The sequence below is a fragment of the Cynocephalus volans genome, chromosome 17 (assembly GCF_027409185.1).
Source record: "Cynocephalus volans isolate mCynVol1 chromosome 17, mCynVol1.pri, whole genome shotgun sequence".
Lineage (NCBI taxonomy): Eukaryota > Metazoa > Chordata > Mammalia > Dermoptera > Cynocephalidae > Cynocephalus > Cynocephalus volans.
Window position 1 is genome coordinate 296,583 of NC_084476.1, and position 12,064 is coordinate 308,646.

Sequence of the window (12,064 nt, forward strand, 5' to 3'; positions counted from 1 at the left end):
CCACAAGCTCTGCCACATTCTTTTTAAAGGCATTGATTTCTTTGTATGTTTCTTCTTTCAGGTCTTGTATACTTTTTCTTATTTCATTGTGTTTTCTAACTGAGTTTTCTTGAACATCATTTAGTTTCCTTAGAAGTGTTGCTTGAAATTCCTCATCAGTCATTTCAAAACTTCCTGTTGTATAGGATTGAGAGCTTGAGAGTTATTACTTTCCTTTGGTGGTGACGTATTTTCTTGATTTTTCATATTTTTGGTATCTTTCCTTTGGTGTTTAGTCATTGTAGCAGGGGGTATCACAGTCCTCACATTCCACCCTGATGTCTGGCCGGGATCCTGAAGGGACTGCCAATTCTGGGCTGCATAGAGTAGCCAATTCTTGGGCTGGGGTTCCTATGGTGCCTGCCTGTTCAGCACAGCCAGCTCAGCTGGCTTGTGGCATGTGGGCCTGGTGGCTCTCAGGCCTCTCTGGGAGCCCAAGAGTGGTCAGGGGTGGGTGTTCCATGGCATGTGGTGCCTGCCTGTTTTTGCACAACTGACTCAGGGTGTGTGGGCCTGGTGGCTCTCAGGCCTTTCTAGGCAGTGGAGACTGGCCTGGGCTAGGGATCCCACAGCACCTTCCTGTTCTGGCATGGCTTAGTTGAGGGCATGTATGTCCAGCAGTTCTTGGGCCTCTCTGGGCAGTAGGGACTGACCTGGGTTCGGGGTCCCATGGCTCCTGCTGGAGTGTGTCAGAAATAAACTTCTAATAATTTGCTATAGAACTTATGGTTTTCAAGAACAGATTACTGACATTAAGTGAGAAAAAGCTTGCATTATTAACCCCATGAACTCATACATTCCACAGAATGCACTGAAAAAAAATCATAACATTCAAGGCAAAGTTTTGTTAAACAACATTTGTTCTAAGTTGACTGCTGTTTCTCAATTTGGTCTCAAAACCAAACATGAGTTTTGACTTAATTGTGTAAAAGCAGATAACACTAGTCAAAAACCAGCATGCCTGACATCTACAAATCGTGTGACCCTGGGCAACTCACTCTTCCAACTATTATTTATTATTTATTTATTTATTCATTCATTCATTCATTCATTCATTCATTCATTCATTCATTTATGTTTCCTACATAGCCGAAAGACCCTGCAAACCCTTCCCGAACCACCAGGAATAACTATCAGGACAGAGGAAGCATCAGCATATCTCTAGATACAAAATGTGGTGCCAGACTAGGTTTGAGAGAGCTCCAATTTTGGAAAAAATGGAAGGTAGAGTGAAGTAATGGGAGTGTGCTAGGGAGCAATGTAGTTGCAGAGGTTTAAAAATCTTCATTCTTATTTGATTTTTAGTATAAGGTTTTTAGTTAATGCACATATGGGACAAAAGTCCTTGGCTAGGTGATAAAAGCCCATAGTTAGTGGGGAACAGCCCATCTAATCAACCCTAATAACTGTTTAGAGATGGGATTATGTACTTTGATTATTTTACATACTGATTGTTGTTAAAAGATGTTGAAAGAATTACTGTAGGAAAAAATGTAGGAAAAAATGTGAAAAAATGTTTATTCAGGACAAGCTGCTTGTTGGTGGAAACTTTAAGAGACCATTATACTTAGATTTAGTCATAAGAATGTAACTTTTGCTTAAATCATTTAAGGAGAGGTTTGGGTAATTTTTGATTAGATAATGATCATACTTTGATCAATTTAGCTTTTCACAAATTGTACTTTGGAATGTCACATTGTTAATTTAAATGCTGTTACTAGTTTCTACTGCTTAAGCTATACTTAGCCATACATAACTTTAGTCACATTGCCCAAGTCTTTGTGTTCTTTTGAAATGATTGAATGAACTGACTTTTCTGGTGAAACTTACTTGCCTTTACAATAAAAACAGAAGCTAACTTTGAATCAGGGCTGTATCCAGTTTCTCCTTCTAACAGAGGAGTTGCTGAGGTGCAGTCCCTTTGGGCTTCTCATTGCATTCATGTTGCTCTGAGTAATCATTTTTGCATCTCCATTACACAGAGAGAAGTTCAACATGCAGTCACATCCTCTCAGCTGTGACATGTTATTCCACCATCCCAGACCACACCCTGAAGACCCCCCCAGTGAGTCACATTTTCTAGGCCCTTGTCTATCCCTCAACCAACTCACATCTCCCTTCTAAAAGTTAGTCTGAATGTCCCAATATCACCCAGTCTTTGACAGCTTCTGGAGAAGGCCGTCACTCTAGGCAGTAGGCACGATTGTTACTTGGGCCATGAGAAGATAAGATCTTCACCTTCCTGCAGTTCTTCATCTGCTCTGAGTGCTGGTGAGAAGGCTCAGCTCAGAGAGATATTCTCTCAGGAGGGATTCCTATCCATGGAGTCCCCCTTCACACTGAATAAGAATGACTCTGTTCCAAAGCAAATGGGACCGTCATCCAGGACCCCAGTCTCTTTCATAGAACACACTGTCCCTGGAAACAAGGCCTTCATAAATTTTTGAAATGTCAGATCAGGGGTGCTAAGCTGATATAAGCTAGAGGAGGAAAACAGAAACCACTGCTGGAGAGAAACCGACACCCACAGACACAGCTGTCACACAGCAACTCTCAGTCTGCATGCACTGCACAGTCACTTCTCTTGGAATTTGGGGCATTTCCTAGTATTGCTAGTATGTTCGTGTTACAGATGGGTAAACTGAGTCTCATATAAACTACTAACAGGCTCCTTGATGGCAGAGCTGGAATGGGACCTCACTGCACACTTCCATCCCCTCCGCCATCTTGGACTTGACCACCCTGGTTGTGAAGCTTCTGGAACCAGCTTTCATAGCACACACCTGGCCTTCCAGCAGTGCCCCGTCTTCTGACAAAGTATTCATCGGAAGGACAGCCTGAGTCGCCCCTTCCCCAGCCCCCACCTGTGGACACACGCTAATGTCACTGCACCATCCCACTATGTTCCCACTGTCCCCTCCAGAGGCCACCAACACTTGACGCCACCATCACCCTCTCTGGGCCTCACCACCGTCTCCAGATCCTACTGTGTCCAGAACCCAGTTCTGGTCCTTCTGCCATTTCCTCAGCCCACCCTTGGCCCACCCCAGTCCCCAGTCCCCAGTCCCCAGGGTTTGGGGAGGGGACGGCTCATCACCGCCTCAGCCTCGGTGGGTGGATGGTGCCGAGGCACAGTGGGAAGGGCTGGGTAGAGGTGCAGGCGACAGTGGCTGCTCCCCTGGGCCTGCAGGACGTAGGATGCGGCTGCGGGGAAAGGACCACAGACGCCCGACGCCACCCAGAGCCGGTCACAGGCACATCCAGTGCTCAGGGCTGGCTCGGGGTGAGCCCCAGAGAACATGGCTGCAGAGACGCCATCGCTGCTGGAGAAGGACAGCCAGGGCTGTCCCCACAGATCCCGCAGCGCTGCAGGTGGCGGGGGCGCGGGCTCAGCCTCAGCTTCCCTAGGGCTGAAGGAGCCGAAGCCGTCCTGGTGGAGGTGGCCCGGGTGCCCGCGGAGGACGCTGCTGTTCCCGTCAGGAATCGTCATCAGCCCGACAGAACCTGCCTCAGCGTGGCCGCAGCGCCGTCCCCTGGGAAGGCAGCGCTCACGATGCCTGCAGGGTGCTGGCTGTCGTGAGGGGCACAGATGGCAGCAGTCACGAACCTCTTTACCTCGTGTGTCCCTTGTCCCTGATGGCTCCTCTTCACCCTGTGTCACCGCCTGCCCCTGCCTCAGACGCTCGGGCAGGGCCACCTCCTCCCCACCCACTTGTGCAGGGCAGGCAGAGCTGCGCCGTCCCTGGGCTGGTTTCATAGGCTCTTGTGTTTAGTGCGCATTAGTGGGGTTGTGGGGATGGACCCCGGGGGAGGGGGCTTGCGAGAGGAAGGGGCGGCCCTCATAGCGGGGCCTGCAGCCTGCCACCCACTAGGCAGAGCTGAGCTCACTGGTGTTAGTGACAAAGGGAAGGAGGCGCACAATTTAAAAAGCAGGATGATGGTGACAATGCATTAGAGCCCCCAGCTCAGCCAGAAGCCAAACCCCAGGTGGTGCAAGAGGGAGCACTGTCCATACTAGTCATCCCTGCTGTCACAAGCCACCCCAAAGTAATCTCAATTGCTTGTCATCCTGTGGTCAGCAATTTTGGTGGGGCTCAGCTGCGGTCCCCAATGAGGCTGCATCATCTATCAGCTCCACCAGGGCTGAGGTCTAAGGTGGCCCCATTCACATCGTTCCAGAGCCTCTCAGCATCTCACCTGGAGCTTCAGCGAGGGTGGGGTGCACGGGGGTGGCTCCTGCCACAGCCTCATGTCACTCCACAGGGACTCTGTGACAGAGGACTTGTTCACCTGCATGTGTACTTCTCACTCCACTGACTGAATGATATCTGGGACCCCCTGGACATGGACAATGACTGCTGTGTCCCAGTGGGGCCCTGCTAATGCGGTGGGGTAGCAGGTGTGGCCACTCACCAAGCTGTCATGTCATGCCAAGGTCATCAGGAAAAGGGAGGCTGCCGGTCCATGATGTCAGATCTTGGGGTGCATGTCCCAGTGTCCTGCATGAGTGACGGTCCCTCCACTCAGAGGCCTGGCTGTTGCTGAGCTCCATCAGCCACTCAGAAGTACCGATGCCCACAGCAGCATGACCAGGCAGGAAGCAGGAGCTGTGGTGACTATGCCGCCACCTTCCACCCCTTCTGCTGGCCTGGCACTACCTGCAGGAGGAAGAAGCACTTCTTGGTTGCTCCAGGGCAGGAGGATGCCAGTGGCACTGTTGCGGTGGCCTGCGCTGTGACCTGCCGTCCCCCAAGCGTCTCTGCATCCTTGTGCAGAGCTGTGCATGCTGCGCAGCCACCCTGGAGGCCACACAGGAGGCCACAGTGTCTGTGCCCAGCAGGTGGCAGCAGCCGGTGCACAACCCTGAAAGGCGGGTGCCCCACCCGTGACACACCTGAGGCTGCCCGGGCCCCTGCTAGTGGCAGCCCCTGTTCTTGGCAAGATGGCAGAGTCGCACTTCCGACCATCTCTCCCGGAGATGCCCCATGGGAAGGGGCTTCCCGCAGAGCTGTTGAGGCCCCAGCCCCTCTGTGTCACTCCCTGCCACCTTCCTGCCCTGGACTCAAATGCTCGGAGTCATCTGCAGACTGGAGGACCCCAGCTCGGTGCCCTCTTGCCTGCTGAGCTGGCGCCATCAGAAGGTGACAGAGGGCTGGGCCCCATAGCGTGTCCCACATTGGCACCCCAGGGAACCAGGCCTGGCACAGGAGGCCCTGGTCAGTGTCCACGGACCTGGCAGGGATTGTGGCAGTGCTGCCTGTGAGCTCCTGTGGCACCGTGTCCCTTTATCACCTGCCAGAGGATGGGGCACCCTAAAAGGAGTGGACAAAAGGGAGCCGCCCTGCTTCAGGGCCCCTGAGAAATAAAGCTGTTTCTCACCTATGTGGCCTGGGACATGCCCCCTGTTGGGCCTCATGGCCTCAGCATCCCCAGGGATGGCTCCTCTGCTTAGCATCTGTTGGGGTCCTGCCACCCATGGACAATTCCTGATTCCCTATTCTTGGGTGAGACCCACCAAGGACAGGGACTCTGGATCCACTGAAAAGTGCCCAGGTGGGAGCATGTTGGTCCATGTGTCGTGGAGGAAGCCTGCCAGTGGCAGGAGCCAGGTGTTTGTGGCAAGACCTGGGTTTTTAGGCCCTCCCAGCAACCCCTCAGGTGAAGGTCAGAACATCTGAGCTCCCAGGGTCCAGTCTGCCTGCTTCTGGAGGCTCCTCTGTGTGACTCAGCCCTGTCCACTGTCACATGCTCACATGCACCCTCCGCAGCCCCCCCTGCCCATCCGGCTCTGCCTGCGCATTCCCCTGGGCTGCAGGGAGGCAAGGAGGAGGAGGGCACAGCACTGCAGGCCCACATTGGGCATGTTGAGCTCGTGATGGTCACCTGCACCTGGAGGCAGGGGAACTGGGGGAAGAGAGTCACCTTCCATGTTCTGGTCCAGCTGACACCCTGGATGGAGAGTTGGTGCTGACCCCCAGTGACCTCTAGATGGCATCCCAAACCTCTCACAAATTCAGAACCAGTGCTAACCAAACATAGGGGCTGGTGAGAGCTGAAGCAGGGGCCGCTTCATGGGGAGAGTGAAATAATTAACATGAGCAGCCCTTCCTGTCCTTCCCGCAGGGGAGGACACTGGGCAGGCACTTTCCATGGCTCATTCCATCTGGTCCCTGCAATGACCTTCTTGGTCTTGTCCTTCTGGCACCCACTTTTCAGAGGTGCAAACAGCTCAGGTGCAGTGACATTCTTAAGCCACAGCTAGTTGGAGCCAGGTCACCTCTGTGCCATAGAGGAGCGGTATTCACACTCACAGCAGGAGGCCCAGCACCTGGTGGGTGGAGGTGAGGGCTCAGCGGGAGCACAGGAAGGTGGGGTGTGGGAGGGGTCACTGCCCAGGTGGCCACACTTGATGCCCAGCAGCTTCTCCAGCGTGTCTGCCTGGACTGTCCCTACACAGCAGGCCTCTGCTCGCTGGGGTGGGACAAGATTGGGCCACATGGTCAGGGCCGCTTGGATGCCCAACTTCCTCCATGGGAACAGAGTCACTGACCCCATGTCATAGAGGGCACCGACGTTCCAAGAGGTCTTGGCATGAACTAACTTGTCACAGGGCTGAGACATGGCCAGCTGTGAGCTGCAAGAGTAATAGAACCACGCTTGTGTCACTTCACGTGATGTGCAGCTAAAGCCGAAACAGTGGCACGAGTTACAGTGAGGGAAATTAAGCTTTAATTACAAGGCCAAGTAATGGAGTCCAGGTGGCTAAAGCTCAGAAACATCCTGATCTCTGGGAACACTTACAGGCAGGGAGTTTTAAGAAAGTGTTGGGGGTTGGGGAAGGGGCTGCATGAGTCACCAGTTGACTGTTCTGAGTGGCTGCATCTCTGAGCACAAAGAAGCAAGATCTTCACAAAAAAAGACACAACTTTTAGTTTCCTTTATCACTTACCAGGCCCGTATCAGTCTGTTCTTGAAGTTCACCTCCTCACACGTTCCAAGGGTTGAGAAAGTTCTGGATTTTGTCCTATAAAGACAACTCAAGGATGTGTGTCAAGATAAGTCCCCTGTCCCTGGAGCTTAGCGAATGTTTTATGTCCTCCTCATCACTTAGGTTACATCCCGTCCTGCCCAGCTGTCTTCTTTGTGCTTCCTACTCATTTGCTAGTTGTAAACCCAAACTGCTTAATTAGGGAGTCTGTTCCCAGATCCTAAGTCACATCAGCTTGAGGGACCAAGACCACAGCTCACTTTCGTTAAACTTTTGGGAGGGATTCACTGAAATGGGGTGTCCACTCAGTTTTAGAATCCAGGATAACCTGACCACAAGGCTGTGTTCAATAATTGGTCAACAATGACAAAAATGAAAATGGTAATAATTATAACAGTGACAATTTTAGCAATGGCGATGGCCATGTTGGTGATAATAACAGGAATAAAAGTAAACCCAAGGAGGTGGCAGAGGAGTACAGACCTCCCTGAGTGAACGAGCAGGTGCTCATGTCAGGACCAGGGGTGCTCTGGGGCCAGAGCAGAAAGAATGCAGCGTGAACGGGTTCTGTGAAGGTGAAGGACAGAAGGTCGGTGGGAAAGATCGCAGGAGGGTGGGGCCAACAAGAGACTCAGGTGTGGAAAACACCAGGCGAACCTTGGGAAGAGAGGAAACTGAGGCCACTTCCACAGCCCACCACCACCCGGGTAGAGTGAGGGTCTTGATATTGGGGTTCGTGTTCAGGTAGAATTCGGGAGAGGGGTTGGAGATAGGATTAGGGGGTGGGGTTAGGATTAAAAGTTATGGTTGCTTTTAGGGAGCAGGGTTAGGATTAGTGGTTAGGGGTTAAGTAGGTTGGGGTTAGAGATTAATGTTACAATTGGGGTAGGGTTAAGTACTAGAGTTAGTGTTAGTGGATAACGATAGGCTTGCTGTTGGGGTTAGATTGAGAGGTTAGGGTTAAGCCTTATTATTACACTTCAAGGTTTACATTTAGTGTTAGTGTTGGGTTTCATTTTAGGGGAAATGATTGTGTATAGGGGTTAGAGTTGGAATTGTAGTGAAGTGCTAGGGTTTTGTGATAGGTAATATGTAAACCTGCTAGGAGTTAAGGATTATGGTGATAGGTTGTGTTTATGGTTTAGGGTTTAGGCTTAGTTTACTGAGTTGAGGATTATGGTGTGTTAGGGAAAGGGTTAGGGGTTAAATATTAGGTGTCAGAGGTTAGGGTTAAGAATTAATGTAAGGTGCTGTCTAGTTAACTTCGTTGGTTACAGCACTTTGTTGATAATGCCAAGGTCCAAGGTTTGATCCTTCTACTGGCCAGCTGACAAAAAAAAAAAAAGAATTAGATGCAAGGTGATTTGGAAGTTTGGAAGCCACCAATGACAGTAGCCAAAATGAGAAATTTATGTATGGGAAAAAGCTGTTTAGGGCAGAATTGGTGACTATACAGGTGTGGGCAGTGAGGACAAAGGAGATGTTGGAGATAAAATCTGGACTTCTGTCTCCATTGAGTGATTAGATGCTGGTCCTGCTGGCTGAAGAAGGGGATACTGACAAGGTCAGATTCAGGTAACGAGCTTGAGGGCCATTTTAGTCACACTGAGGTCCAGGTGTCCTCAGAGCACAGATTCTCATTCTAGAAAGATCCAATTAGACAGGCTCAGTTCTTGGACCCAAGTCCATGTTTAACTCATGGTGAGAGGCAGACAGGACTTCTGCACCCCACCATGACTGATGTAATCACTGTGCAGTGAAGTCCAGCCTGAGCACATCCACTCTGTAGGTGGAAACTCTGTGGAATATTCTTAAAGCAAATGTACTTCACAGGGCCTGGTTTTCGAAAGCCTTGCAGTTTCAAATATTCACCTTGCAGAAGAATGAAAAATTTCCTTAGGCTACAAAGTCTCTTTTGTAAGACAAACACTTGTGGCACAGCGAGGTTGCTGGCTCAAGGACAGACAGGTTACTGATTGATATGTGTAGATACTGGAAAATTGCTGGAGGGAAAAGGAATGTTTGCTAAGATCAAGCTTGTGTTGATAGGACCACTTAATTGCCTACTGGAATGTCAACTGGCTTGTTTCACTGAAAGTTACCAGCCTATATTGTTAAACTATGACCCCACCTATGTTCTCTTCCTGTAACTTCCTAGTCTGGAAAATATATGCAGGAAGAGAACCCCAATTTGTGGTTAATTTCCCAAGGAAGGGATGCCTCTTGCTTGAGTGTTTCCAAGGTAGTTAACCACTTTGGGGCCTCTCACTGCTCAGAAGAGATGGGCTTTGAGTAATCTTTTGCATCTCTGTCACCCAGGGAAAGAAGGGTGACAAATCTGTGGGGGGCAAAGCAATACAAAGCAACAAAACTCCACTGCCCAACTGGCCACCATTGTCCTGCATGTCCAGGACCCAAGTCTTCTGGGGCACCAGAACCTTCTAAATGTAGAAGGGCCTGGAGGTTGAAGTGACCAATGAGGAGTGGCATAAGCAGGTGAGGAGAGATGCTTAGGGGGAAGTCCCTATTTATGCAAACCAAGATGGTCCTTTTTAAGACACAGGGTATGACTCTGAGTAAGGGCACTTGGTTGCAGGGAAGCCATAGAGAGTAGATCCTGAAGGGTAGGCCACCAATCTTCCCAGGAAGCAGTCCTGTCCAATAGAACCCTCCACCCCCACACAAGATCTTGTTAGACCAGGATCTCATGAACTTCTCGGAACACAGTCGGTACAAAAAAAAAAAGCGGTGACATTTGTCTAGTGAGAAACTCAGCAGCCACCACTAGGTGGGAGGTAGGGAAGTGTGGCGATCTGGGTTTACAAGACTTCTGCTAGAGAGAAGAGTGCCACCTCCTGGAGAGGGGTCAGAACAAATGTGTGCATCTCAGTCCAGGATATGACCTGCTCAGCTTGAGGGGCCTGGCATATATCAGAGTGGATGGGCATCATTATAATGTGTCTAGTGCCGAGCCCATGGCGCACTCGGGAGAGTGTGGCATTGGGAGTGCGGCGACGCTCCCACCCCACCGCAGGTTCGGATCCTTTATAGGAATGGCCAGTGCACTCACTGGCTGAGTGCTGGTCACGAAAAAGACAAAAATAATAATAATAATGTGTCTAAATATTTATAATGACATGGACACCACCCTGACTACTGTATGGGCTAATTTCTGTCCTCTCCACCCTCCAAAATAATTATTTTGCAATCTTAAACCCAGGAACTTCAAAAGGTGACTGCATATTGAGATAGGGTCTTAAAGAGGTGGTTAGGTTAAAATCTGTCTGGGGCCTAAAACAATCTGATTATTGTCCTTACAACAAGAGGGGATTAGGACATATGTAGACTCACCAGGGGTAATTGTGCCCAGAGGATGACCATGTGAAGAGGAAGAGAGAAGGACATCTGCCAGTCAAGGAGAGAGCCTTAGAGAAAACCAATCCTGCAGCACCTTGATCTTCAACATCCAGCCTCCAGAACTGGGAGAAAATACATGTCCGTCTGTTGTTTAAGCTGCCCAGTCTGTGGTGTTTTGTATGGCAGACTATGCAAACCCATAGAAGTAGCCAATAAGAAATCTAGAGTAATGTGATGGGCTGTCTCTGTTCATACCAACAGGAGACTTGTTATTCTCCATTTAGTGAGGAGGTGCTATCATTCACAGCTTCTGCTGAAGTTAGTGATAAGTTTCCATTATGAGTTAAATTGTGTTTGCCCTTCCCCCAAATTTATATTTTAAAGTCCTCAACCACACCACCACAGAATCTGATGTTATTTTGCAATACTGCCATTGCAGTTGTAATTAGTTCATCCAGTATGACTGATGTCCTTATAAATAGGGGGAATTTGTGTACAGACCACACAGGGAGAACATTATAGGAGGATGGAGGCAAACATCAGGGTGATGATTCTACAACCCAAGGGATGTCAAAGATTGTCAGCACACTACCAGAAGGTAGAGGAGAGACGTGAACCAGACTCTCTAGGATCAGAATGATCGAGGTGACCTCCTTTTGGAACTCCCATCTGAATCTTAATTACCAGCCTTGCCGATTTACAGAATTAAAGCTTCTGCGTACAGACAAGCCTCAAAATATGAATCCTAAAGTGCATGAAGTGTTAATCTGAAACACACTGTATCAGGTGTCCTTGCTGCAAAGGAAGTGGTATCTAGTAAGAATATAGGGAGACCCATGGGGAACAGGGGGTGTTCACAACGTGAGACAGAAACCAAGGTCTCCCATTAGCTGGGTTACTATGAGTCTGGTTAGTATTAGTCTGTTTCAGGTGGCAAATACATGGCTCATTGCCCTACCATGGCTGTAGGATTAAAATTTAGAATTTAATAGGGTCACATCTATAGATTGTAATAATAACCAGTTCTTTATCTGGGAGAGAGGAACAAACCTTTTCCAACTGTGTAGTACAATACATTGAAGATACACAAATTAGTGCATTGGATGAGAACAAACATTTTCTAATGGCTTGGAAGAGAGCTACCGTATAAATTTCTCATTTGTTTAACCATTTAAAGGAAAATAGATGCATGAATTTTTCATCCTCTAAAATGCATCTGCAAAAATAAACATGGGTTCTAGAATAGCAATACCTACACGACAACCAAAAAAGTCAAATTACTTATTAATATCATGCTGTAATTGGCCAATATTCGAATTTCGCTGTTTTTCTCACAATGCCTCAGGTTGTCAAACCAGGATTTAGTAAGAATCAGAATTCCACTCGTAATAACGTGGAAAGAGACCACTCTTGATCCATCAGTCCTGTTCTCCTGGTAGCAGGCATCCCTGGTGAGAAAATAAACAAAATCTTCTCCTTCGGTCCCTAAAGGATGACCGCAGAGGCTTGCGGGAAATGTAGTTTGTCCTCCAGTGACGTCACCAGCACAGGGGCACTGAACAGCTGCTCCAAGTTCCTTCTCTACACAAGTGGCTCCGTTCGCGCTGCCATCTGGGAAATGTGGTTTCCCTCTGCCATGATGACACCTGCGCAGGACTACGGGAAGGGCTTTTCTGGGTT